At 39.9% G+C, this 26646-nt stretch overlaps 1 long non-coding RNA gene across 1 annotated transcript in view; it reads right to left on the bottom strand.

Annotated features, from left to right (window-relative positions):
* The window catches only part of LOC120501731, a 90148-nt gene that overhangs the window by 38982 nt on the left and 24520 nt on the right, over positions 1–26646 (bottom strand). Inside the window, exons 4-6 of the long non-coding RNA XR_005627384.1 lie at positions 12157–12269; positions 8159–8333; positions 612–724 (exon numbers count right to left, since the gene is read on the bottom strand). This is a non-coding gene — a long non-coding RNA (uncharacterized LOC120501731). The remainder of the gene's footprint in view (positions 1–611; positions 725–8158; positions 8334–12156; positions 12270–26646) is intronic.

Here is a 26646-nt window from a genome sequence, read left to right as displayed (position 1 = left end):
AGAGTATTACAGCCATATAGTTGCCACCTTAAAAACCAAGCTTTCAAGGGTTCAAGAAAGAGAATAAAACCCTGTAAATCATATTAACATAGTGAATACACAAGAGTTATTTTGTTTTGGGACTTGTTTTATTTAAATTCTGCTGCAATCAATATGTATATTGGAAAGCAATGCAAAACTCCTCTAGCAGATGATATTCTTCAATATTATTTGAACTTGAGAATGTTCCTCTTGACGTGCTGAGGTAATGCAGGCTTACCAAGAAAGATGTTCTAACTGAAACAGGTGAATTAGCAACTCTAAAAGAAGGTGGAAGTTGCACAAATAGGAAGAGCACTGTATTATATTTGACCAAAACCAGTTTGCCACACTGAAGCACTGTGGAGTTTTCCACAAGTTTAGGCTGTGGCAGGATGTTCTAAGCCTTCCTTGTATGAAGGTTTGGTCCTCCAGTCCTCTGAAGGGAGAAACTGTTTTCCAAAATGTGAACAGTCTACTGTGCTTTTTAGCAATGTTTCTTGAAAGTACATTTTAGGTATAAAGAGCAGAAAAAAATCTGTTATCAGGAATGATCACTTTCTCAACTACTTAATGCATGATACAAGACTTACCAAAATAGTTCTCGTTTTGAGTCATACTACATGAAGTCTCCCTTGCTGGCTTTGACATCATATCTGGAACAGCCAATGGTTAACAGATTCTGATTTGCATGTTATCAGCAAAACTGAAAAAAAAGAACAGAATTTTGTTCAGAATTACTTTTATTCTCCATGCCTCAAGGAACACAAGCACTTGTCAAACTTCAAAACTAATATATTTGAAAATCCCAGTGAGCTGTTAAAGACAACATCTCACTCATCAGAAGCCAGTACCAAATGATTCCACACACGAGGGACCTAAGTGAGGGCAATTTTAAAATAAGGTCTCATCTATGAAATCTTCTAACTGGTAGCACTTACTGTTTAGCTGATGTCCAAGACTAAGTCTGGAGCCTGCTTTTAGTAGCATGTGCTGTTCAAAATATGATCACTGCCTAAAAAAACTCGAAAATTTTCTATTTATGATTCTCAAAATTTTCACTGTGACCATTTAAAAGACTTATGAAAGAATGCCACACTTGCATTTATGAACAGCATGCACCTTCATACTGACTGCAATATGTTATTAAAAGCAAATATCTTCAGCTTGTTGCAGCTGAACCTTGTCAGAATGCAGTGTAGCAACCCAAAGTACCCATCTCATTTAGCTTCATGGCCTTGATGTTACCCATTAATAATATGATCATTATTTTTTCTGGAATCCAAACAGAGTCCCATATGAGCTAGTATTGGAATAATGGATCTCAGTCACTGCATGGCAGTGTCAGAGATAGAGAACACAATATTCTGGTGGGCTCTGCAACAGTTTTGTAATTCACACCTCAGGGCTTTCAGCACTGACTGTATCCTCAGCTGCTCTAAGGTCCAACAAATTATGTGATGCAAAAAACCCCTTTTGCATTGAATGCAAGAGACTAACTGGTGGGAGAAAATCATCTACCTGTTACACTATGCTTTGTTATCTGGGAACAATCCCAAACTGCCCCTCAGGACTATTCAAAGGTTGTACCAGAGTTTTTCAGAGCCTTCAAGATTACATCATTTATCTATAAAATACTATTTTGGATGCAATAATGTTTGCTATATCTGGAATTACTGCAAGCATCCTGGTAACAGAAGTAAAAACACACCATCTTCCTCTGCAAGAAGGTTTGTGAGAAGGTAGTTTTACCTTCAAGAAACCATTGAGCAGGTTATAATGTGCCCTGCTTAATAACCTCTTATTAAGCAGGGCACATTATAATAATGGTCTTTTCTGTCATCAGGTCTTGCAACACAAGTATGTAAATATCTTTTAATTCAGAAGGAAAGCACACCCATAATGGAATCTGAATTGTGCTTTACTGCTTCTAAAACTTCACAATGTACTGATTCCAAGAAGAGATGGGCCTCCATTTTCGTAAGCAAGAACCAGCTTTTTAAACTTATTGTCAGCCTGCAGCAGCTGCTGCACTATTCACACGTTCTTTCACCTTGCTCAAGGTGAAGCTCATTATTCTTGAAGGATTAAAGGAGTTTTTATGGGGCTTGCTGGTAGCAAGCTAGGGGTCAGTCTCTTCTCTCAAGTAACATGCAACAGGACAAGAAGAAACAGCATCAAGTTGTACCAGGGGAGGTTTAGGATGGATAACAGGAAAAATTTCTTCATGTCAAGCATTGGAACATGCTGCTTGGGGTAGCAGTAGAGTCACCATTCCTGGAGGGATTTAAAAGGTGTGCAGATGGGGACATGTTTTAGTGGTTGCCTTGGCAGTGTTCAGTTAATGGTTGCATTTAATATGAGAGGCCTTTCCAACCTAAAGGATTCTATGATTCTGTAACACTATGGCAACAAAATAGAACTTTTCTTAGATTCCTGAATTTCTAATGACATAAAGTGGTATTAATAAAAGAGTCTTAGGGCAAGCTAGAGCAAGTACTCACCAGAACACCAGAAAAAAAATGTTCTGACATGCTTAGAATATATTAAAATAATTCAGAATTCACCTGATTCTATCCTCCAAGTCAAAGGGAGCAAACCAGGAGGAAAGGTTCTCAGGTGTAATTCATGATGCAGTTTTCAGTGAGCACCTGTGACTGCAGACACTGATCAGACACAACCCTTGTTACTCCTCAAAGCGCTGTACAGAGAACACACAGATGCATGGAAGAATCATACTCACGATGTGGGTGCCTAAGCAGGGAGATGAGGAGAACCCTTGCCTGGGCTGTGACAGTTGTGACAACACTCACAGTCTGGTTGTGAAGAGCAAAACTCCCCACAGGGTGCTTTACTGTGATTTCATCTTTAAGGGAGGAGTAGCATTTAATCTTGCTAATGACATTTCCTAGGAACTGCTTCAGAGATGTTCTTTCATGTGAGAGAGTGAAATATTAAGGGTTAATAACTCAAATGATGGGCCACTTGCCAAAGCAGCAAGGTGCTGTGCTGAGCCCCTCAGCCAGAGGAGAGGAGAGCTTTGGGGTGTGTGCTGGGGAAACCTCTGGTGTGCAGAAACCCTTCCCAGGGGCAGAGGAGGTGAGCACCCACCACCTTTGTTTAGCAACAAGCTGATTTTGAGCCAGATGAGGGCAGAGGTTGATAAGAAGCAGATCCTGTGAGGTGGAATAGTGCTTTTGATCATGGCAATGTCCTCCCTTACACCAGCCAGGTGTAAAACTCCACCTGACCCTGAGGAAGACAATCACACAGAGGGCTCAGAGTTTTCATCCCTTCTCATGGGGCTGTAAGCCAGCTCAACTGCACTGACCTGAGTGACAGGTGAGGTCTCAGAGGGTGTCAGAAACCATCAAAGATCCCTTAAATGCCCCCAGACTTATTTCAGGGCCTTCCACAGAGAACTGTTTGTGACCCACAGTGCTGTATCAGACACTGTGACACCTCCCATGCCCCAGGGGAGGCACCTGGGCATTCCCACTCAACACTGAACCCACTGCACTTTGTGCTTCATGGACCAAGACTGACACCACCACCTCAACCAACAGACACTGAAATTGCAACCATCAACTATTGTCGCTGGATCCATGGGTGGTGATATCTTTCCTCTCTACCTACTCTTATCCTTTCTTCTTTCTTTCTTTTCCTTGTATGTTTTCTTAAGTGATATCTTCATACTTCTATATTGCTGTTTTTCTGTGGATACTAACCAAAACAGCTACATACCTCCTTGCCATTGCAACCAAATGGTCCTAAAATAAACCTGCTGTCTATCTCTGTAAAACCACGTTTCACTCTAATCCACCCCAAGGGATTATTAACAAGAACCCCAGTTACTCAGCCTTCAGGGGTGGGTCATAACATTTCCCACACCAAAATTATTTTTATTGTCATCAGTACAAATTAGGCTCCCAAGTCTTCTTACACATTTACAATGTCAAATTGGATTGATCTAAATCTATTTTCTTTGCTTCACAGATTTTTCTTCTACAATGGATATATACGTATTTGTGTAAATCTGTATTCTAAACCTTACTCTATTATTTTAAATAACAACTAGTAGTTTTAAAGAGAAGGTAAAATAAAATATAATAAATTATAACAACTTCTTAATTTATAAATAATAAATTAAAAAGAAAACCAATATTCAGCTTCCACTGTCAAACCTATCACTTCAAACTGCTCTGCTTCTATAAGGAAATTAAAGTTTTATGCCCCCAGTACTGGGAATCCAATAGGAGCCTGATCCTTTGCACATGAAATGCCTTCCTTTGCCTCAAATCTCAAAGCCAGCTCCGTTCTAGTTCTCTCCTTCCCATTCCATCTGAGCACTAAGGATTCCTTTCTGCTTTCCTTGGCCCATTATGACTGATATACATTTAACTATGCACACACATATCCATAAAATAAATAACCTGTTCTTCACTTTTATCCTCTGAAATATGAATTAAGGAATTGTCTTTGTGACAGTCTGCTCTTTAGTCTGTGCATTACCAGCAAAAGAATAATAATGCTCAATGGATTTCAATCAAGAATTAACAGGAGGAATGAAAAACATTTTATGCAGTTCCTTTTCTTCATATGCAGAGGTAAACCAAGCATATCTTCTCATATTCATGCAGGCAGACACAGTTTGAGAGCGTCAGCACAGTAAAAAGTTAGTAGGGAACAAACACACAAAAAAACCTTCCTGGTTTTGTTTATTTACCACTACTTCACAGCACTTTTTCCTATTGCAAGTTAACCAGTTTGACATTGCTGAAAGAACCTTTGACCAACACCAGCAGAACAAAAGAAAAAGCCTTGGAATAATTAAAGTTTTTTAATAATTTATTATTTTTCAATAAACTAAAAGCAAACTAAAATAGGGCTCAATATTCACATGACATTTGAAATTTTACTTACCAGATTTTACTGAGGGAAGGAAGGGTAGACTAAGCACCCCCCTTTGGCTCTCTCATTTTGGTAATTCCTCACTAGTGTATGTACCTACAAAAGACTTCATCTGAATTCCAGTTTAATCTCTCCCTTGACTATCCTAGAGACATTCTGTTTAAACATCTTCTCATTTTCTACAAGTCATGTTATGTGTTTCTTCCCTGAAGTGCAGTGTGTTGTCCTGAGAGGGTAATACAGGTAACATTTAATACCTAATTGTAAAATAATAGTAGCATTTATCAACCCTGAGTTCCACTGGTACTAATTCTCACAACATATACCCACACAACTGAACCACAAGCTCTGGTACTCCAAAATCCATTTTTAGTTTCAGCAGCAGGGAAGGATGTAAAGAAAAGTCCATTTGCATGGAGACCAGTGACAAAACCAAATCTCTGTCCTGGTTCTGACAGTTGCCCTTAGGATTTTCACTCACTCTCCCTAAAATACAGTGTTTGTGCAATCACAAGGAAGCAAGAAAAACAAAGGATCCATAAAACACATCTGAATTTCTCTTTTAATGGCAGCTCATTTTCCATTTGTAGTTTTGCAATGAGCATTCATTATTTCAACAACAAAACAGTGGGTGATCCACAAGGTCTATGGGGAAGCCTTTAATTTCAGTTTCCTTTGTGTAATTGTTGATAAAAATATCCTCAGAGTAGACACTAGACACAAACAGCTCTGCATCTGGCTACAAGGATGTAGGTGGAATATGTAAACTAAACAATATACAAATTAATACATACCACTAATGCAGGTGTAACCTGAAAAATCACAACTTCTGTTTAAAATACATAGAATTTAATTTTACAAAATGACCAGCACCTTTAAAAGTGGAATACACTGCTTTCACCTGAAATATTGTTGCATTTCTCAGACACCTGGAATCAAGTGGCTGCTTTGCCACATGCACTCCAACAAATACTGTTTCAGCAAATGTCACTGGAGAAGCCCTCATGTTAAACAGCTTACTGGAGGTCTGACACCCAAAAAAAAACCCAAGAAAGCCTTCCTGTAGTTAAACACATATTTGCTACAAATATTAGTATTACGCACCAGAACAGCGCAACATTTATGAACATCTGAAAATGTTCCGGCCACGTGGAAACACTATGCCTGCATTCTACACTTTTAAATTTTATTTTGCTCTTGATTTTAATTATCAAAGCAGATAGAAGTTTAAATATTGAAGGATCTAAGCATAAATTCATTAAACTTGTAAGTTGATTTATGTAAGCAGAGAAAAACAGGAAAGTAAAAACAACTGCAAAATATTTTCAGTAATTGAAATAAAGTAACTGACATTAAGTAGGGAAGGGAAATCTGATTTTGTTTTAATATGCAATTTTAATATAACACCTACTTAGGGTGGCATTTGAGAGCTAACATAAATATTTTAACATTCTAAATTGCATCTTTACTGAACTGTACATAATCGCATTTATTATTGCAATTTTCACTGAAACAGAAACCTGGTAAACACAGATTTAATCTCAGTACCTTAAAGCAGTAACAGAGCTGTACCTTTGCCTGCTCTCTATGTCCATCTTCGCTGTGCCCAGGACTATTTCCAAGTGGAAATGACTCCTTAAGCTATAAATGCACAGTAAGAGACATAACCGCCTGCATGACTGAAATGGCTTCCGGAAGGAGGAGGCAAAATCTAAACTGTCACCTCCAACTCTGTTTCTCAGTGACACGGAGGCAGACTCCCACAAATAGCTGAAAGTTATATTAAGAGGTTCTGTGATGTCCTGCCAGGGTCTTTACTAGGCTTCTGGAGTACAAAGGTCATATATTGTTTATTTATAGATAAGGAGGATACTGCACAAACCACGAGGCTTAGGGAAGCCTGGGCTTCTAAGCTAAATAATTCTGTGAAATAATGCAATATACAGATTTTGAGAAATTAATTAAAAGGTGTCCCCATTAGCTAATATACAGTTTTGATTTGAGAAGAAAAGACACATGTCTAAATATTGCTCAGCTGGGGCAGAGCTTACCTTAACTTCCTATTAAAAATAAATTTACAGGAGATTCCTCCTCATTTAGATAGACTGAGCAGTGTTGTGATGAAAAGTCCTCTTACTATGTATTTGTAGAGCATTTAGCACAGCTGTATCTTTTGTCTCTACACACAAAACTACTTTCTCCTTTGCATTTGATGGTTGGACTTGACAATCCTAGAGCTCTTTTCCAACCTAAACAATTCCATGATTTTTGTAGCAACTGTAGATGTTTTAAGTACAATGCTAGGTGTTCACCCTCGGCTGCAGGGCTTGGTTAAGGTTTGATTCTCACCCCAGTCCTGCCAATCACTTGGTCAAAATCACTCGTGCCTTGCCTCTGCTCCCTTGGGACCAGGTAGTAGAGTGCTAATGTTTGCCAGACAGCTGTTGGGTGCCTTAATTGTCTCCACAAAGGGAAACACAATTACTGCAAATTCCCATCCAAGGATATTAAATGCACGCAGTGTCTGTCAGTACCATCAGCTAATCAGTCAGTATTTTGAGTGCATACAAACACAGGCTGTTCTCTAACAAATATTTTTTTCCTCTTTTCAGGTAAAGGAAGGACTAAAGTAGCCCCCAGTCCTGAGTGAACCCTGCTTTACCTTCCACACCTCACTTAGGCTGGAAAAAGAAAACATATTGTGCCTCTCTCTCCAGACACTGCTTTTATTTGAACATTTCTGATTTTCAAACCTGACAGAGCCTCTAATAAGATGTAATAGGAAAACTGAAAGTCAGTCCCAAGAGTCAGAAAAACACTCCATTCTAACCTGTCTGAAATGCAGCAAACAGCTTCAAGAAAGAAAATGAACAGACAGAATTAGTTCAGTATTCTGTATTAAGACACTCTTCTACTGTATCAGTCCGAAAAACGGGTGTACACTTGACATATATTGCCTCTGGAAAATGTATAAAGTTGCTGATTTTAAAAGTTTATATTCAGGCTTTTTGCTTAGGCTGAATTCAGTTTGATTAAAAACAGTATTTTCCCAGTTGCTGGTGAATGCTTTGCCTGCTAAATAAACAGCTTTTTCCACTTTTTTTCTCCAAGGAAATATTTTCCCAAACCAGCTGGGGGCAGAGCCACTTGAATTTGCTTTCTGGAAGAACGAACCCCTTTGGAAGTTTTCTCCCAAATTTGCCCCAAACCAGGACAACTGATTTCTTACCTTATGTGAAAAATACAGCTAATGGGGATGCTCCTAAGGCAGTGAAGCTGGTCACTGCTGGTCACTCCTGTCCCACAGTGGTGAGGTTTATGGATTCCTGCGATGATGGGCAGGACCATTTTCTCAATCTATTGACCCTCACAGTTTCCTTCCAATTTCTGCTCAACAGCAACACCTGTGGGAAAAATAATTCCCAATTTTACTGCTTCCAGCACCTCAAGCTACTTTTGACATGGCTTTTGATGGGTTGCATCTTTTACTGCCATCAATGTACTGTCCATGGCATTTTCTCCTGACACCTGCTATCCTGCTGCCCTCATTCCTCTCCTCTCCAGAAGACTTTTTCAGTCATTCTGCTTCCTTCCTCTTTACTCTGTCTATCAAGAATACTTACAAAAACACAGAAATATGTTTTGCTTAGACACTGGGTTAAATGTCAGCATCCACATTTATCTCCTGCAGTGAAACAGATTTTCAGCACAGCTTCTCTGTTTTCCACTGCTAGTGACACCACTGGTGACAGGTTTTCAAGTGAGCACAGCATCAACCTGTTTCTGCTCCAATTCTTATGATGGGATATTTGGAATAGCTCAGGGCCAATACAGCTAAGCATTTTTCAAAGTCCAGTCTTCTCTCCTGCAGTCTAAATAGGACTTCAGAATTTTTGACATTGTGACCCTAATCTTTCAGTGCCCTATTATATCATATAAAATGTAAGGTATTTTGTCTTCTCCCAAGCTTAATCTTTTCCTAAGGAATTTAGGATATAAATAGATCAAATATTTTATTATACACAGCTTGCCTTGAATTTTAACCTGGAACTCTACTCATTTAGAAATACCACAGTTATGTTATGTAATGTAATGTCATGTCACGTCATGCATTATATTTATTTTGTCAGAAGAGAAGATTTGACTTCTAAGACAGCTCAGTTTTAGCAGACTAAGATTTGCCAAGTCCATTTGCATTAAAAAACCTTCTCAAAATGAACTCTAGTAAGGAAAAATTCCTACAGACAGCAAGACCCTACTGTGACTTAGTTAAAATCAGTCTCTCCATTATTATGACTTTGTATATTTGTTTGGCTGGTCATTTGGTTTTGCAGGAATAATCTTATTACTCTACAAAACCCGGTGAGAAAATTGTAATTTTAATAATTTTCTCTTTCCATTGTTTTCCATTTGAAGCTCTTCCTGTGTTCTTATTTCATAGAAGGTGCTATGAAGGGGAACCATGTCTGTAGACAGTGGCTCAGGCAGCTGAAGTTACTGAAGTATTTATTAGCCCATCCCAAGGAGATCGTGTGTCTCAGTATGTAACAGGCTGATGATCCATGTTCTTCCTATCTTCTTTAGATTTCAGGGCTCCTCATGCAACTTTACCTCTCTCTTCCCACTACTTCTCTGTCCTATTCATCCCTCTTACCACTGGCAAACAGAAACATCCCAGAACACGTTGATCTCAGTAAGCTCCCAGTTAGAATCAGGGCTCTACACAAAATGAACACTATCCAACACAGGACAGCAAAGTCAAAAGCATGTGGTGTTTATCCAGCAAACAAAAAAACCACACCATAAGTGTTATAACAGGATTAAACTTTACAAACAGAGAGGTACCCCCAGACTCAGTACCCCAGCACAACCCAGTGTGAAATGCACAGAGGAGTTAAATGCATGCCCAAATGATTCATTAACTGGAACCCACCAGAGGTTTTCCTGCTATTACCAAATATGCCCCTGCTTAAAACTGATATGGCTGCTAAGACTTAACTTCTTTTGAAGCACAGACCCTTTAGGTTATACTTATTTCCCTCACAAGGCAACCCAGTCCTAGATTACTTAACCGTGCTATAACCACCACACTAACCTAATGCCTAAACACAAATTACACCTCAAAAATACAATCTTAAAATCCTTTTCTAGTTTCACTGTCAGATTCTATAAGGCATCCTTTCATCTCCAACTAGCACGAGGTAGTTTGAAAACAAATAAAAAGGAAGGGGCTCTTCACAACAGGTGTGTTCTGCTGTAGGACCCCTTGCGAGGGAGGCTGCAAGGCTCAGAGGGAGGTCGGGCAAGTTTACAGAACAGAAATCACTTCAGTTGCTAATGAGAAATAAACTATGCCTGACTGCATGTTTCTCTGGGGTGGGGGAGCACCGAGAGATCACTTAGCTGAAATATGATCTACAATTTCCTTGTCCTTACACACTTCCTTAGGCATCTGGGTTTAGACAGGGCTGAGGACAGGTGCCAGTCTGAGCAGCTGGACAGTCCTCCTGCTGCAGGATGAGTCCCAGCACCAAGCTCAGATGTTCCAGCCCTTCCTGAAGGGAATTCTGACTCCATGCACACTGCTGTGGAGCAAATGATCAGCAATAATTAAACAAAATTCACAGTATTGCACACTGAGGCTTAACCAAATCCTGTTTCAGTCCATTGGCTCAAATTGAGCAAAAAAGTTTCACAATTTTTAAACTTTACCTTTCTAAGGAAAAAGCTAGCCATTTTTTTCAGTTTCACCCAAAACTAAATAGCTCCAGACACAGTTAAAGAATAACAGAAGTTTTGTGAATTTTTAATGCAGTTCAGTATTATATTCCAAATGAAATTTCATACTTCCAGCCAAATCAGTACTGCTCTACTGATCACCTCAAGTTCTAGTGATCCATTACCAAGTTTAATAACTTTGAATTCAACCTGTCCACATGCACAGATGAGTCCTGAATATTCTTAGCTGAATCATGGAGCAAAAATTATTGAATTTGTGACAAACACACATTTGCCTCTTCCCCACTCTTATCAGAATCAGATGTAAGAAGAAATTCCACCAGAAAAGTTTTTTTCAAGAGGCTGCCAACTGATTCTACAGATTTAGCTAAAGGCAGAATTCAGTGCATTTCTCCAAACAGATTCTCCTCATCTCTCTGCAGAGGATACAAGAACAAAATTAGAAAAGGGGCAAGGGTCATGGCTACAGTAACACAGCAACTTCACAGATTTCTACAGGCCTTTGTGGGCAGCCAAGGTCATATTTTCATTTTTTAGGTGAGAACTTTAAGATACTGAATCTTGAAATGGATTATCATTTGGCCAACTGAAATTTCACCCAAACACACTTGGCAATCAATTCCACCAATCTTAATTAAGGAAACTGTTGAATTGTTTCGACTGAAGGTGAAAATTCTGCCTCCTGTCTTTAAGCAATACAGCAGTTTTCTTAAACTGCTGAAAAGAGCCCTGCAGTGGTAACTTTGAAAGGAGGCCAATATGATTTAACCAGGTGAGACTACCCTTGGATTATGTGCTCTGCACATACTGTTGCAGGCTCAGAGTCACCCTAACTGTTGTGTCTTTGTTTTTCTAAGTGTAGGGAGAGAAAAATCTAGCCCCTCTGAGGTTTGGGATCTAACCCATCTTTGTATCATTTTTAATACCGATTTTCCTGTGGCTTAAATCAATCCTCCCACTATGCACAGGAGGCTACTGGGATGTGTCCTGTGAACCCCCTCCTTTTCCCCTAGCAGACTCTGCCTGATGATCTCATTCTCCACTCATATCTTCTCATCCCATCTGTAGGCCAATAAGTCATAAATCTGTCCCTTCTTTCATGGCTTGTCTTATTTAATCTCATCCTGTCTCATTTCTCTTCTTGGGTGTTTTGTTGTCAGTTATGACTCACTATAACTCAGACTTAATTCATAACTGAAGTTCTCTTCCCTCCCCACATTACTGTTCAATAAATGCTACTTAGGTCCAATGAGTGCCCTGCCTTCACAAAAAAAAAGGGGGGGGGAGGGGGGAAACCCCTAAACTAATTAATGCCTCCATCTTTAAGTTGAATGGGTGCATTCTGACTAAACAACTTTCGTCTTTCACATGACTTTTTGTTTATTTAGATAATAAAGACACCCACTCTGTGTGAGTTAAGCACAAGAACTGCAGAACATACCATGTGTGTGGACCAATTACTGCTGTAGGATATGAAAGTGCAAATACCTGAGTACCTTGCAGATTAATCTCCAGTGGTTCCTCTTTGTGTGTTCTGAGTTCATTTTGCCAGATTACTTCTTTTTCTTTTTTCTTTTTAGGGGCAGCCTGAGACAGATATGCTGGAAGAGCAGAAGAAAAAGCCATCTGAGTATGAATTTAGTCAGAAAACACAGAATAAACACAGCAAAAGTCAAAACATCATTACTAAAGTATTGTTACCCCCTACAGTCTATTTGACTGATAAATGCAACATACCATGCAGAACAGGTAAACAAGCAACAGCAAACAAACCATGTCATTTCATAGGAAAGGATGGAAAATATTTGCACTGCTCCTTTAGCAATTGTTTTGAATCTCCTGAACTGAACCACCCTCAAGACTACTGGCAGTGCCTGAAGCTTTGCTGGATTTAGTGGCTGCTTTGCCAACCCCTCTCCTGCTCCCCTTCTTCCCCTTCATCTGTTTTAGCTGAGGTACAACATCTGTGTACACAGACACCTCACTGGCTTAGGCCAGCTCACCCACAGTGTGCACATTACAGCAAAGCTACAATCCAAACCTAAGGAAAAATTTGCATCTCTTGGTTACTCAGGAACTGGGGACAAATGATTTGTCATCAAGACTGTATCACCTGCCACAAAAACTGGCATAAGCTTGCACTGAGTAAAGTGATGCTGCACCATTTCATACAAGCAGAGAATATGGGAAAATGCCCTGTGAAATTCTTCTAAATTCATCAGAATGAACACCAGAGAATTGTTTTCTCTTGAGGCCGGTAAGAAAATGTGTGTTCTACCTTTGTGGAAGAGTTGGTCAACTGACCCTAACATGAAGATAAATCAATGTAAGTACACATATATTGCAACTTCACATAGAGCTGGGTGAGAACAGAAACATTACAGAATGCCCAGAGTATACTTCAGTTCTCCTTCTTTGGTATTTTCCTTGATTCTGCTCATCTTGGAGTTTTCTCCAGGCAGCCCCACCAACCTGACACTGCCAGGGGCCATTTCAGGCACAAGTCCAAGTCTCCTCTAAGCGCTGGTTCTCCCAGTCTCTGCCTCTCCTTGCCATTCTGTCCTGACCACTGCATGGCAGATTGATGTGTCACCTCATCACAGGTCAGACAGCAGCACAGAGGTCTAATTAAAATCCAGATCCAGTAGCAAAAGACCCACACACTTGTTCCCAGTTTCAAACACTTCTGTTTGCTAAGCTTTTGCCTTTCTCTGAACATAGGGCTCTACACATCCATTTCAAACAGGTTCTAAAATGCATTTATTGTACATGTAAAGTATTTTCCATAAAGGTATTTTTTATTAAATATCGCCGAGCTTGGGTCTCTTATGAATATTGAGGCAAGCCTGAGATTTTTGAAACTTGGGGCAATGTGATTTTAGAAGATTTAATCTTCCCTAAAAGCAATTTCTAAATATTTTGGGTCCCTCTGAAGATTGCTGAACCTAATCACCCAAAATCCACCCAAAATTTAAGGCAAGGTATATTGTGAAAAAGGACAGAGTGGTCACTATTTGGGTGAGATGAAATGATTTACACATCAGCAACATCCCATGGAGCTCAAAACAACATCATTTCCTGGTAGGCAAATTCTGCCAGTAGCTGTAATATATAATCTCCCTATAGTAAACTGTAAGGCTAGAGTGGAAAATTATAGATAAAGAAAACTCCATGCACTGAGTAACTAGAGGGAGTCTAAAGTTGAGGATCTAATAATTCTTACCTCTATCAAGGTGCAACAAGAATAAGCTGAGAAAGCAAGAATGCCTGGCAAGACCCCAGGCTCTCCACAGCTGCAGAGATGCCTCATTGTTCTGGAGAATTTTAAGGCTGATCTCATGTGGAGGGAACACGAGACATTTCTTTTTGCTGCCCTGCTGCTGATGCAGGTGTCTGGAAGGTGCATTTACCCACACAGCCCAGTGCTGGCTTCCCCTTTTCAGGGCTGCTCAGGCACAGTGAGCAGCAGGTGCACAGGGAACAGCTCTGGGGCAGCCAAACTTCTGCTGGCTTGTGGCAGGGAAAGCCCAGGGAAAACTCTCTTTTTAAAAAAGAGATGTCTTCCTTGGAATTCTTCCATTTCAAGCTCTGCTTTGCACAACGAACTACTCTAGATTTATGATTTCCTGGTGATTATTGCACATTCAAACAGCAGCTGACAGTTCACTCTGCAGAATGAAGGGAACACCCAGGACAAGCAGGTGGTCACTCCTTCCCCATGCTCTAACACACACTCAGACAAAACACTACCAGGCTGGGGGGCACCTGCACACTTCTTCCTCTGGACTCTTCCTCTGGATTTCTCTGGATGTGAGAGTGCCTGAGTAACAAGTTTATGGGATTCTTCCTCCAAACCCAAGAAAGTTTCTCTCTGAAATGTGTAAATGATATGGCTCCAAGTTCTTCCATTTTACATTTGCATGGTACTATGGATTCTCAGCTTTCTCCTGCTCTGACAGAAACTGCATCTCGGGTTGCTACACATTCCCACTGAAAGCAAGTGGAATGCTCTCACTGGCTTCAAGGAGAGCCAGAATGGCTTTTGTGTTAAAGTATAGCAAATGATATCCATCCCACTGAAAGCAAGTGGAATGCTCTCACTGGCTTCAAGGAGAGCCAGAAATGGCTTTTGTGTAAAAGTATAGCAAATGATATCTGTTCCCTTGGGCAGCATAAAATACTGTACTTGGTACATAAAAACTGTTTGACTAAGAAAAAAGACCCAAAATTTCTCTTTTTAGTGCTTCAAACCTTTTCAATGACTCTGACCCTCCAGGCATCTGCAGTACTTTAATAGGGCAGTGGAGGAAGAAAAACTGGAAAAAAACACAACTGAAATATGAGTAAACGACTGAACCTACAACACAGATCTGTAGCAAGCCTGGTTTCACTGCCAGTGAAGTCCAAGACAAGTTTCATCTTCACAGCAAGCAGCAGAACATTTTTACTCAGTATGAAAAAGCATGAGCACTTTACAAGTTCATATATTTAAAACATGTTGCCCATAATTGGGTCAAGTGAACGTTTACACCACATGATTTTTCCTCCCAAGCTCTTGCAAAGTCCAGAGCCTTCTTTTTGCACTTTCTGAGAGAGACAAAACAGTATGAAAAGTCTGGGTTGCCCTACACCTTCCTTTCTCAAGGAGAAGACAAATGTGTAATTCTTACTTCAAGATTAAGTTTTATTACTTGGGATATTGTTGTGGATTTCAAATCTGGTTTAATTCACCCAAACATCAACTGACAAAGCAAAATCTGACCTTTCCTTACACAGCCAGCAAAAAAGTATCCCTGGCAGGCTGAAGCACACAGACAGGAAAAAACACCTTTATCTGTTCCAGGGTTTGCACACACACACTCTTTGCAGCCTGCAGTGCCCACCTGGCAATTCTGAAAATCTAAGCCCTGCACGGTACCACTGCTATTTGACTGGGGGATGAGATCCACAAAGAATACCACTTAAAAAGAAATTCTGACCCATAAAGTCACTATCCTACTCCATAGGTGTTTTCTCTGCCAAATGCAACTGGTCCAAGTCTGTCATCATGTGTCCCATCTGCCTCTCCAGTGACCCCGTACTGGTAAATCCTACGCAGGTAAATCCCCGAGGAGCTTGTTCCAGGAAGGGCCTCTAATGCTGCATGTGGAGAGGGCAGATGGGATTTGCAGCAAGCCACAGCTTGATCATCCTGAGAAAATGGCACTCCTTAGCCAGGCCCTTTCCTTTAACACATGTATGGGGGGCCCAAAAAGCCCCTAAAGCAAAGGAACAGCCCTGCTTGGCCTCACAGGGGCTTTAAAGGCTGTGAAAAAATCAAATGCTACAGGAATAACATCCAAGAGTCACAGGCACAGCCTTTGTTAGTGCTGAATGCAATGATGATGATGATTTGAAGAAGCCAAACTTTACATCAAGAATCTGACTGAAGGGATTTGGACCTGACTAGAGGGTTTAAGCTAGGAGATGTTCCTTACAGTAACCCAATCTAGCTCAATGAGACTGTTATATCAAATCCATATTTTTATTTTTGTATCTACAGTGGAACTGCACTACCAAATATATTGACTTGAGCTGGCCACAAAGGAAAGTGCTGGCAAAAACGATTCTGAAATCATTTTAGTTACATAAAATGCCTGTGCTGCTCTGGCATGTTCCATCAAGAAACAGTTCACAAGGCTCTGCCTTGAAGCTCACGCTTATTACTTACATGAACAGAAACCAGCACTTAGGATGAACCATCTGTGTTTTAAATACAGGAGACTGAGGCATGGAAAAAGAATAAAGTCCATCCTCTCCTAAGAAACAGTGAAAAATACTATCCAAAGTAAATACATGATTTGTGAACTATTACACATTGGACTTTTATTTTCAGTTAGATGCTTCCTAATCCTTTTAGGACCAGAATATCATTAGTCTAATTGAAGACTATGTGCCTTTATTTCCTCCTTCCCCTCGGAGCAAGGCCACACCAATCAGCGTGTGTGCATCCTGCAAATCACTCTCTGGGAGCAGTGTGCTTTCCTCAGCAGCTGGATGCTGGCTTCATCACTGAGCTCCACTCAGCTGCTCTGCTACTTGCCACTAAAATGCAGCACGTCAATCACTCGCACTGCTCACGAGAATTAGCACAAGTCTAATTAGAAACTAAACACTGTGTTATCTGCAATGGTTTGGAGATGGAGTAAGCTGATACGTGTTTTAGGAACCTTTCTTGCCGCACAGTAGTTCGTGATAACACCCACCTCACAGCCCATTAGCGAATCAAAATATTATACTGTATAAATACTACTTTGCTCTTTTCCTTTTTACAGAAGCCCCAGGTCTCAGAAGCCTCCATTACCGAGCACATGTGCCTTGGTTATATTGGAACATTGTAGGAAATGGAAAGCAGCCCTGACGGTCCAAAAACAGCAAAATGAAAGCCAGTATACTGTATACTTTGGTCCTGTCTCTAGAGAAGCAGCCCCAACTAGCCTCCAGACATTTTACACTGCAATACCTATTGGCAGAACCAAAGAAACTCTACCCTGCATGACACTGCATGGACTGTGAGTCCGTCTGCACAGGGCTGATCCCTTTTGCTCCCTCTTTCCTGGAGAAAACGATGTAACCCACTATAAATCCAGACAAAGCTACCTCAAGCTTCAACCTGGAATCCAAACATGAGCAGGGGGAAACCTGGCAAAGAGCTGAAGGCAGAGATGTGCATGTTTAACACAAGAGAAGGACGTGAAGGGATATGCAGCTGTTTCACTGCACAGGGTTTCTCCAAGGGGAATTGGAGAGCACAGATGTAGACCACGTTCTCACTTCTAGCTGAGATAAACATTTACAAGCCATTCATTTTAAACAGGAAGGCACAGCATTAGGACACGACCTTTACTCCAGTGTGAAGGCAAGCCACCCCAGCTCACTGCACTGCAGACATCCAGGAGAGATCCACACTGTTCCACCGCTCTGTTATTACAGGTGGGCTGGATTTTAGATTCAACGAGGAAGGTGCAATTTTATGGCTCTGTGGAAAAAATCTCTGAAATGCTGGCAGCTAGATGTCTGATGATGCCAGACTGGTGCTGCAAACCATCAAACACAGATAAAGCGCTGAAGAAAACGTCTGTGTGCCAATGAAGGAGCATGTAGGCAAATAATTCTAAACTGTACGTGCAGATTTGGTGTCATTACACTACTATTACAGATGCCTACCCTGCTTTTCTTCTTTTAAAAGGGTGCAATTCTGATGCTTTATCATTAGCTTTCTAGCTGGAAGCCGATAGAACTTGAAAGACAGCAACAAAAGACACTGGAAGATTAATTTACAGAGAAAATCTGCAGATTTTGAAAAGCCACAATCTAATTGTAGCTTGAAAGATGAAACACAGTTCTTGTTTGTATCACATCCCTGCTTCCCATATGGATATATCTGTGCAGACAATTTTCTACTGTGGGAAACTACCAGATATTGCTTTGTATTAATTGGCAAGTAGATATTTATAGCAATTTCTTATAAAAATTGAAGTAGGTCAAAGACTGAAGGGTGGTAAGTTTGGGCTTTTGTATCCCAGCCTGAGACACTTTAATAGGTGGATCTCCTGCACAAAGCTGAATGCTTTGAAACCTTTGAAAGGGCTATCAGCCAGTTTTCTAGATTAGCTCTTCAACACTGTCATTTCCAGAATGACCAGTGATTTTTAAACTTTGGCTCACAATCTTTAAAAAAAAATCACAATATCCATACAAGCCACGCTAGAATCTGGTAACTCTGCAGGAAAAAAAGTCCTAAACAAAACTATACAAATATATTAAATGTAAAATTATTTTCTGTTGTGAAACCGGCTTCTCAACAGTAAAGGCCTTACATGGACCCTCAGCCTTAGCTTACAATTCTGTTCAATCAGGAGGAGACAGAGGAACCCCTCAAGAGGCTGAGTTCAGGCTTAGAAAACAATTCATTCCAACACCAGCTGCAGAGAACCAAAGCTCTGAAAGGTGCAGCTCTGAAGGCTTGAGAACATTTTTTTGGAAGAAGCACCAGACACAACCACGACTTGGAAAAACAAACTGTACCCAACTGGAAAAGGTCTTTTGGATTATTTAACAACCTGTAATATGCTAATGCTGTATTTAATTTTTGAAAACTGCACTCTTTAGTGAAAAGCAAGTATACCACTCCTGGTGAGACAGATATGCTGTGCTTTGTGAGGTTCTAGCATTTTCAGATAGGCCACTCACACAAAGTTGATTTTTACTAGAAAGTTTTTTTCATTCTGGAATACTTTTATTGCCATTGGGTTTTCTTCAATAATAACATGTGTAAAACAAATATTTCCTGTGACTCTAGGAACTGCTTCAGACACTCTGAGACTGGAACTGCAATCCATATCCATAATACACTCCACTGGTATCTTGGATCTAAAAGCATAGATGAACTTGAAAATCAAAACTAGTGCTACACTCTCATCAAATCAAAAGCAAATAATTAGGAACATGTTTTAGAGCACCTGGCTGGCACCTCATTGAAAAATGGGGTACAGATTTTTAACTTTAAACAAAAGTCAGTTTTGAACAATTCTAAGCAGGCACAGGAATTGCCTGGGAGCTTCTGCTGATTTTCAGTTGACTTCCAACTGAGAACATGCAAGAAGTGAAATGACCAGGCCTGCCATGTCCTACCCATGCACTTTTGAAGAGAGCATATTTTTATATACAGTTCTAGTAAGGAAAAAACAAAAGAAAAAAAATATCCAAATTTAAAGCAACATTCAACTGCTGGGAACCTATTTGTAAGCATTATGTCAGCAATTATATCAGCATTAACTTATGATTAAAAATTCAGGAAAAAGTAAGATGAAAAGAAGGAAAGACTTTGGGAAACACAGAAAATCCACAAAGTTTTCCTTACTTAATTAAAGAATGGTGCTGACTGGCATTGCCAAGCTCTGCAGTGGCTCTGGCATGTCTGATTTTCCTGGGAAATTCTGATTTTAGTTTTCTTTTGTGGAATTTACTATTCCTGTTTTAAGGGGTTTTCTTCCTACGAGATTCCTTTTCTGTTTATACGCAGATTAAAATGGTCTAACTTGAGATGATTGGAATAATGAATAGAGCCCAGAGACAGTTAAGAAGGGGATGCCTCTTTAGTGCAGAAAACCAGTACAGTCCATCTGCAGTATAACAAATCAGTAGGAATTTGGTGCAAGATGTATAAAGCTGGATGTTCTTTTTTTTCTAAGCTGGCTTTCAGATTATAAACATTTTGAACTCCTTTTTTCTGAGAATTAATTGCCATATATCCAGGTCAGTCTGGTTCGGTAAGAAGCAGCACAGGGCAAGACTCAGAAATGAGAATTTCAGCTAAAAGTCAAAATACATGAATACAGGTATGACCTTTATAAAAAAAATAAATGTTCACACCTACACAATGCATATCTGTATGTTTTAGATTGTCCAGTATTTCTGGTAATAACTGTGGTTATTGCACAGAGAACAGTAATTTGTCCAAACCAAACCATAAATAATTAAGGCCAGGATTTTGACATCGGATCTGTGTGGGTGGATTTTTGCACCCCCGCGGATTCAGTGGCAGGATCAAAGATTAGGAAAGCCAGAAATACACTCAGAATGTGAATATTGCTCAAGCCCATCACCTGGCATTTCCAGTGCAGGGAAGGGTCTGCTTTCACTGCCACCCTCCCAGCTGAGGCCTGGGACAGACATTTGCAGAGCAGCAAACGTTGGCATTCTTGTCCCACCCTGCCCGTAGCAGCCAATTCCTGTCCCATCCACCTCTTCCAGTTATGAGTTCAAGCCAGGAAAACGAGCTGGTGCTTGGAGTTTCACTTCTCCTGACTATTCTAATAAAATAAGTTTAGCCTAAACCCTCCTTTCAAGCTATATATCAAGCTTATATTATAGGCTTTATTTATTTAATTTTTTTAAACTTCCTAAAATTAGTGTTCATTTTTATTTCAGCTGTTCTCAAAGCAATCAGAGAAAAGCTACACCCATTGCTGGTGTTTATGGCGAGGGGCAGGGGCAGATCTGCTGCTCCAGCTGAAGAAGCTGTGGACACTGTCACACAAAAAGTAACTCAATGTTATCAAATACCCTCGTTTCTCTTGATAAAAGAGAACTTGTTGGAGTAACATTTGGGAATCTTGACTTAAATCATCACCAAAATACAGCTCCCATTCACATGGAATAAAAGGGAAAATATTACAGCTGACATTAAGGACAGAATAAGCCCAAATGATGTTCTCCAGTTGCCTTAATTTGTGGGAGAAATTCAAAGCTTATCAAAAATTCAGCTAATTTCCATGGAAACAGGATTTCAACTTGTGAATCAAAACTGCACAAGGGCCAAAATGCCAAACACAAATTATAAAAATATTTTTCCCCATTTGGATTCTCAAAATAAGAGGCAAATAGTTAAACTGAATAGAAATAATGAATTCACAAGAGGTTGATTTTTCATCATTCACATGATCTTTTTTTGTATTAGTGCATATCTACCTATATATGTCTATGTTTGGAATTTTTCATTAAATGTCCTAATATTAAAATATTAACATTTTTAAATGGGTTTAATATCTCTAATAACTTAAAAGCAAAAAGTATGTGGAGAAGACACATCAGCATTTAGTTCAGCATCTCACCATGGGCCAGTCATGATCTGGACTTAAACTTTGCTTATACTTTGTTTATGGAGACAGCTAAATACATTTTTAGTGAGTATCCCAGTGGAAACATTATCAACAGCATTCTCTGCTTCAGAATTATCCCTTCACCTGAATAACCACAAAAAAAATGGACAATTATTCCCCTCAAACACATTGGGAGTATATGATTTATCTAAGAAAACAAGGCTCACGTTGTACTTTTGTCTTTGCAGTAACTCAGGTTCTTGCAGTAAATACCTGCAGCAACATTTAACATTGGCAATGACAAAGCTATGTAAAAACTAGATTATTTTATATTTTTCGGTGTTTCAGCATAGGAGGTTTTACAGTCCTCTTTCAGTTTACACAATTTTTCATAATCTACAAAACAAACACAAAAGTGCAAATATCCAGTTCAGCCCAAGGATACAGAGCAGCATGTGGTGTTCTGCATTATACCAAAACTGCTGAATTTTTTAACATCTGACTGTCTAGGAAGAGCTTTTTCAGATCACATAACTTGGAGAAATTTTAAATTCTCTATAAAGATTGTGCAGTGTTAAGGCTCTGACACAGCTCAGATTTTAAATTTATGAAAATAAGATAAAAAGTTTAGCAACATTGTTTTTCAGCTCTTAAAACAGTGAACAGATTCCCTTCCAAACTGAAGAGTAGTAAAAAAAAAAGAATTTAATTTAAATTACTAGGAATGCTTCCATTCCATCCTATGACAATTTTATCCTGCACATAGGTGGTCATTTGTTAATTTATTTTTTCTTTGGAATATCTCTATTATTTTATTAGATCTTTAAGATGGTTCAATATTTATCCACTAATTTTTCAGTTTTATGCCAAATTTTCTTTTATAATAAATAGCATGCACTGCAGATATATATTGAAATACAGAAGAATACTTCAGAATTGTGTATTTGTTCTGCTGGGGTTTATTTATTTTTTCTACATAACCCTGTGTTTAAGAAACCTTTGAAGTACTCCCAAAATAAAACAGCGATGTTACACATAACTTTTTAAGTCAAGGGACCATGGTTTCCTAAAGATAGCTGCTAATGAAAGCCAGGGTTTTTTTTACACCACCTTTACTGATGCAATTATATTTAATCACTGTTAAGAGTCAAGATTTTTAGCAGCTAGATGAAGTACACTGGATTAGTTTAATAGCCATATCTTTCTCAGACTTTTTAAAACCTGTTTTTCTTTCCATTGAAGCAGAGAGCGAGGGGATTGGAAACTTCCAGTGATTCTTTTGTAGACTAAAGTGGTTTAACTCTGTCTGCTCATAGAAGAAGACAACTCTAATTCTCACGGGTCAAGAAAGAGAACAAACAAAAACTACATTCCCTCTCTACATTAGCCAGAAGCACATATTGTCAGAAAAGAAACAGGACAGAAAACATTAGCTGCTGTACCAAAATATACAGGCATAAAATAAAATCCTTCAGGAAATATGAGACCCAAATCTTTTCAAAGTTTTATGAAAAAGAGAGCCCATGCATTTAGAGCTAAACTGGATGAATCCATCACTTGACTCAATACCCCAAGGAAAATGTGGCACATAGTATATTAAGTTAATAAAAAACAAACAAATGTACAGCTAATAAGTCTGAAAATTCAAACCTTAAGTTCCTCATTATAAAAGCCACAAGTGACTTTCTAAGCAGGACTACCCAAACCACTATGCTGTGTCCCTGGGGACAATCAGTTTTCCTTCTCATCTTCTTTGCTGCTTTTGTACTGATGTATAAAAGTTTAGTTGTCTGGGGCTCAACCACTTTCAGGCAGCTTTGAGCAGTCACCAGCCTAGTGATGAGATGACCATACGTGATGAAAGGACAAGGTTAACTCGCAGTTTCAGAGTTAGTGTTGGTGTTTCATGTGCCACATGATGAATAACAACATGAGAGGCCCCTATTCTTCTGAAATATAATTGGCTTTTCTTTAGAGAACGGCGTAGAGGAGCACAAAAAACTGGGGTAACATTCAGGTCACGCTCAGACAGATTGACTTCCTGGTGCCTCTTTCAAACCTCATCTTCCTCCTCCTCCTCTCTCGGAAATGCAAATGGATCACCCCAACTTTCCTTCTGACAGTTGTGCTTTCCATGCAAACATTTGGTGGCTAACTGGAGATTGCTAACCCAGAGACCCCCTAAAGGCTGGCTCTTTGATTCCATTTTCCTTCAGACATGCTGAGCTCCAGAACAGCCCATTGCTTTGTCCACCTCACTGATGCCCAGTCACTGCCCTGTGGTTTCCTTTCTGCCTCCCTGATGAGGAGGGGGGAGTCTGCTCAGCCAGACACGGCACCACTGCTGAACTAAATAAATCCTCGTGGCTCCCTTCCCACCAGTCCCAAATCTCCACTTTTGAGCATTGCTCACAGGTTCATCCCTCTATTCCCTCTCTCCTGGACTGTGCTGTGTCCTGCAAAAGTGGCCGTTGTTTTGCTCCTTTTCCTGGATAGTTCAGCTGCTCTTATTCTTTGATTCATTCCTTTAGGGTTAGATGTTTTTTTTTTTCTCAGCAATTCTCCTGTAAACTGGAATCACATGTCCCACAAATGATCCTGTCTCTAATTAGGAGATCTTTTATGTCTCTAATGTACATGTGCATGCCAGAATTTTCCACCACACAATGCAAGCATCTATCCTCTTCTCTGCTTCTTGCTTTTGGGATTTAGAGAAAAGTATTCCTCTGCTATCTCCTGTACATTTTCCTCAAATATTTTTCCCAGCTGTTTTGGGGTTTGTGTATTCAATTTCTGGCTATTTTATTTCACTCTTTCATTTTGTCTGGTGAAAGTGTAAGAAAGCTCTACCTTCATCTTGTCATTTTTATCCCCTTTGTTAGGCTCTTACACAGACACAGCTCTTCCACTTGGGCCTGAAATCTTGGTCTGGCAGTTTTGCATTCTGAGGGGTCTGGTTCCTTGCAGGGGGTTACTCTGCCCTTTTCTAGGTGCCATTAATCAGATTTTTTTTCTCTTTGTGGATCTCTCAGCCTGCCTGATGCTAACCATGCCTGCATGCACACTATGCTAGGTAAATAACATGAGGGCTCCACATTTTGCAGCAAACTTCATTACTCAGAGAGCTTTACTACCCATAACATGGGGATATCTCAGTCGTGTACAACAACAGTAAAATATCCAGTGTTTCAAACTATGCTCCTCTTTCTAAGTTCCAGTTGGGCTCCCACAGTCACTGTGACAGGAGTTTGCTCTTACATGTTTGGCAGACACTTCCAAATCTCCTCACCTCCATCCTGCCCAAGTAGCAAATTTCTTTTCCTAGACTTCTAACAGCCATCTTTAGGAAAACTACAACATTCTCTAATGAGAGATGCTTCTATGAAGAAGCAATGGTGTCAGTTTTCCTAGACTTCTAACAGCCATCTTTAGGAAAACTACAACATTCTCTAATGGTAAGTGTCCTATGAAGAAGCAATGGTGTCAATCAGTCCCAACTGCAGATAAACATTCTTGCTTGAAAAATTCTGGAGGCAATGCTTGGCCCTAATAAATCACCTGGCAGAACAACTTCTCTCTTCTGTAGCACAGCTCCTTGACTCCACAGCAGAGACAACCTGTCTCTCCATCAATTCATGCCTCTAAGAGCTTCTAAGCTCCATAAGCTGAAGGGAAGTTACATTTTAATCACGTACGTAAGCTCTGAAAAATAGTCAGAGGCTGTGTTCTGGGAAGATGCTCAACCCCAAGAGCACCCCGTGTCCTTGATGCTGGGAGGGGGCTTGGAAGGTGAGAGCTCCTCACTGTCCAGGCTGAGAAGCTCCACTGAGTCTCCAGCACAGATGCACCTGCCTGGGGCATCCTGGTGCTCTCTGACTCCGCAGCCTCAGCTCGGGGCTGGAGGAGGCCAGAAAGGATTCCCAGGAGAGGTGGCACATCCAGGTGGTGCCACACCCAAAGAGGCACAGGTCATGGACACAAGCACAACAGGGCTACACTTCAAAGGAGTAAAAACTCCTTAAAGTGCTTTATCAGAGCAAGTGTAAATTCTGCAAATGAGGATGTCAGAATTTAAATTGTTCTGCGGGGTCACTGTATGCTTCATTTGGCCACAGATACCACCAAGCCACACCACCAAATGACACACCCAGGAGAGAAAAGTGCTGAGATTCAAATTTTAAGAGCTGAGCTCTAAGATTTGGGACTGGCACAGGCGTTTCTTTTTGCAAATTCAATTTTAAGGCTCGATTTAATTGTTGCTAAAAATAAGGTAATAGAAGGGTTCCGGTCTTGCACTATAATGAACTGCAGGCTCAATTGTTTGAAGAAGGAAAATTGCATTGATGAGACTGGATCAAAGACAAACAAAAAAATCAGTTATTTCCTCTTGAGGGTAAAAAATTTGGGAGGCTCACGCTTTTTCAAGCAGCCCTTACTGTGGTTTAGAGGCAGAGAGATTTTGTAGTCAGATTTGATTTATTAACAAAACAACAACAAAAAAAAGAGAAGTGGGCACATGAAGACTCCAGTGTCAGAGAAGACTCAAAGAAAACCAAATGTAGCAGTTCCTATTACAAAGTGGAACATGTTCCCAAGCTTGCTTTGTTTCAGAAATGAGCTGCAATGCAGACAAGGGAATGGCATTTGTAACAGCTACAACTGCCTGCCATCCCCAAGCAGGAAACCTCCTGCTAAACTTCAGAGGCACCACCATTTTTAATTCCTTGCCAACATATACACTTGTCACGACTGTTGGGATGCCAACCATTTCATGACAGAACACAAACAGCAAGAATTTTTAATCCAGGGAATGCTCAGAGCAAGTTATGTCAGTCCCTGTGCCTCATTCCACAGTCTGAAAATAATACATGGTACAGCCATTACAATTAAATCTACATGCACTTAAAATTCTTTAGTCTTTCATGCCTTTTTAAATGATCATTTATTGTAGGCAGTTTACTAAATCTGAATTTTGTGGACACTATTTCCTTGTCCAATAATACTGAAATAAAAATTTAAAAAAAAATTTAAAAAAAAGAGCAGAGAGGCCAGGTAATTGCTTGAATCCAGGCTGTATAAAACCATTTTTACAGATGCATATCCTGATTACACCAACCAGCTCAGGAGCCCTAAACTTGCCTGTGATTTGTGAGGCTCTTCCAAACACAGCTGAGTGGTCACATGGTACTGACTGATCATGTCAGGCTGCTAAACCATATCTGGAAGTGGGAGAAAGATCCACTGCACTTTCTTTAAACTACTATCCTATAAGCAGTATTTGTAGTAGTGCTGCATGAAATAATGAATTTCAGGCAGTCTGTGTGCCTGTGACCAG

Source organism: Passer montanus, unplaced genomic scaffold (genome assembly GCF_014805655.1).
Source record: "Passer montanus isolate IOZ18808 unplaced genomic scaffold, ASM1480565v1 scaffold20, whole genome shotgun sequence".
In the NCBI taxonomy this organism is placed as follows: Eukaryota; Metazoa; Chordata; class Aves; order Passeriformes; family Passeridae; genus Passer; species Passer montanus.
The sequence above is the reverse complement of the archived record's forward strand: the minus strand, read 5'-3'. Positions and strand labels throughout refer to the sequence as shown.